At 42.0% G+C, this 3138-nt stretch overlaps 1 pseudogene; it reads left to right on the top strand.

Annotated features, from left to right (window-relative positions):
• Positions 1 to 401: 401 nt before the first annotated feature.
• Positions 402 to 1236, top strand: LOC112907095 (eukaryotic translation initiation factor 4E type 2 pseudogene; annotated as a pseudogene).
• Positions 1237 to 3138: the final 1902 nt, after the last annotated feature.

Genomic DNA, 3138 nt, shown 5'->3' with positions numbered 1-3138 from the left:
TTTCATTGAGGAAATGTAAAACAAAACTAATATAAGACATCCTCTCATGCCTATTGGAAAGGTTAAAATTAGCAACACAAGAAAAGTAGGTGTTGGTATGGATGCAGACAAAAAGAAACACGCCTGCGCTGTTGATAGAATGCGAACTGGTGCAGCCTCTAGGAAACAGTATGGATTTTCCTCAAAAAGTTAAAAACTGGGCAGCCCCGGTAGCCCAGCGGTTTATCGCCGACTTCAGCCCAGGGCGTGATCCTGGAGACCCGGGCCTGCACGGAGCCTGCTTCTCCCTCTGCCTGTGTCTCTGCCATTCTCTCTCCCTCTCTCTCTCTCTCTCTCTCTCTCTGTCTCATTAATAAATAAAATCTTTAAAAAAAGAAAATACTTTTTAAAAAAGAGAAAAATATTTTTAAAAGTTAAAAACTGGGCAATGGCAGAGGTGAGAGGATGAACAAGTTCGATGCATTGAAAGATGATGACAGTGGGGGCCATGATCAGAATGAAGAAAACAGCACACAGAAAGAGGGTGAGAAGAAAAAAAACAGAACAAGACAAAAGTCAGGGCAGCAGTAAGAGGAAAGCTGTTGTCCCTGGGCCAGCAGAGCATGCAGCAGTACAGCAGCAGCAGTACAACATACTTTCTGGTACTCCAGAAGAACCCCCGGCCGTCCCACCAGCTCACAGAGCTATGAACAGGATATCAAACAGATCAGCACCTTTGCCTCTGTGGAGCAGTTCTGGAGGTTTTATAGCCATATGGTACGTCCCGGGGACCTGACAGGCCACAGTGGCTTCCATCTCTTCAAAGAAGGAATTAAGCCCATGTGGGAGGATGATGCAAATAAAAATGGTGGCAAGTGGATTATTTGACTGCAGAAGAGCTTGGCATCCCATTGCTGAGAGAATCATATCCTGGCCATGTTGGGGGAACAGTCCATGGTTGGGGAGGAGATCTATGAGGCGGTGGTCTCTGTCCAGTTTCAGGAGGACATTATTTCAATATGGAATAAGACTGCCAGTGACCAAGCAACCACAGCTCACATCCAGGATACACTTCAGTGAGTGCTTAACGTACCTACCAACATCATTATGGAGTACAAGACCCACACCAACAGCATCAAAATGCCAGGCAGGCTGGGCCCCCAAAGCCTCCTTTTTCAAAAACTCTGGAAGCTGCGGTGAATATGCCATGACCTTTTCCCTCTCTGGATGGCACCATCACTGAAGCTGGTATCATCAGAGTCTCTTGTTCTGTTGGTGTGCTACCTGGAAGATCCTTCTGTCCTGGACAAGAGCATCTTATGTTTTAAGAATAGGCTGATACACAGCAGCTACAACAACAGCTGAGACCACTTAATAAATGATGCTAAACTAAAAAAAAAAAAGTTAAAAACTGAACTAGCTTATGATCCAGCAATCACACTACTGGGTATTTACCCAAAGAATACAAAAACACTAATTCAAAGTGATACATGCACCTCTATGTTTATTGCAGCAGTATTTATAATTGCCAAGATATGGAAACAGCCCAAGTGTCCATCAGTTAAGGAATGAATGTGGTATATATACACAATGGCATATATAAAAAAGAAGAATAAAAAAAAGAAGAATGAAATCCTGCCATTTGCAATGACATAAGTGGAGCTAGAGAGTATTATGCTAAGCAAAATAAGCCAGAGAAAGACAAATACCACATTCCATCATTCATTTGGAATTAAGAAACAAATCAAACAAAGAGAAAAATAATAGAGTTAATCAAGAAGCAGACTCTTAATTATAGACAAGAAACTGATGGTTTTCAGAGGGGAAGATGAATGGGTGGGTGGGTGATGAAATAGGTGATGGGGATTAAGGAGTGCACTTGTGAGGAGCACAGAGTGATGTATGGAAGTTGAATCAAAATATTGTACACCTAAGGAGGAGCAGTTATGATAGTGGAGGAGTAGGGAATCCCAAGTTTGTCTAGTCCCTCGAATACAGCTCAATAGTTATAACATCATTCTGAACACCTATGAAATCAATCAGAAATCCAAGAAGAGAAATACTGAAGTTCTACAAGTAGAAAAGCAACAACTTTTTGGAAGGTAGGAGGTGCAAAGATTTGAGTCTGGGGTGATATATCTGAAGATACAGTGGAGGGGAGGGAGCCTGCTTAAGGAGGCTAACAGTGTATTATAAGCAGCAGATCACAAAATTGGAACTTTTGAAAGTCTGCTGCAGTGAATTACATCCTTGGCTCAAAGGTGATCAGGTGGTCAAGGGGGGCTATTCTTAGGTGGGAAAGCATGGTCTCAGGATGTCTGGGGTCATAAGAACAACAGGAGTTCTGGAGTGTGGCAGAGTTCCCAGGTATAGGAGTGGGGAAGCTGGCTAAGAATGGTTACTCTAGGTACTGGACTTATGCTCTATGTTGCCATAAACTTCAAACTACTGCATGGTTATGTGCCTGCTTTCCTGGCAAGGGTCTAGCAAAAGGCAGAAGCATGGTAAGACCCTCCTCCTCACTACTCTGGGTGGAACAATGTGGGTATATGCCACAGGAATCCATAAAACTTGGAGTCTTGCAGCTCACTTATGGAGTGAGATAAAAATTCTCTGTCACAGGCTGGGTGAACACAGAGTTTGGATGGAAACTGAGGAGACAGAAGAGACTGACTGCTTTTCTGTGAGCTCTCATTGAAGAGTGGAGGGTGTGAACTTTCAAGAGAGTGGGGTGTAGCTATATTCATCTCCCCCATTGGTGCTGAAGGCCTTCAGGGAACAAAACAGTGCCGCGTAGTGGAATCCAGAGCTGCTTATGCTAAGTCTTGTCTCCTGGCAGGAAGAAGCAATTACAATAGCACAAGTTGAACTGGGAGTCAGGGCAAAGGCCCTTCTCCAAGAAGACAAGGATTCACAACTGGCTCACATCAAGTTTACAGATCAGAGAGGATTGCAAATCTTCAACTCATGGGGAAAACAGCATATAGCATTTGTTTTGTTTTTGTTGTTGTTGTTAATTCTTTAGTCTTTCCATATTTTTTGTTGTTTTCTTATTTTTTCAATTTTTTATTCTTTTTTAATGTTTATTTTTATATATACTTTATACATATATATTTATTTTTTCTTTCCTCTCATTGTATTTTATTTCATTTTATTTTT

Source organism: Vulpes vulpes, chromosome 14 (assembly GCF_048418805.1).
Source record: "Vulpes vulpes isolate BD-2025 chromosome 14, VulVul3, whole genome shotgun sequence".
NCBI classification, from domain to species: domain Eukaryota; kingdom Metazoa; phylum Chordata; class Mammalia; order Carnivora; family Canidae; genus Vulpes; species Vulpes vulpes.
This window is presented reverse-complemented; position numbering and strand designations above follow the sequence as displayed.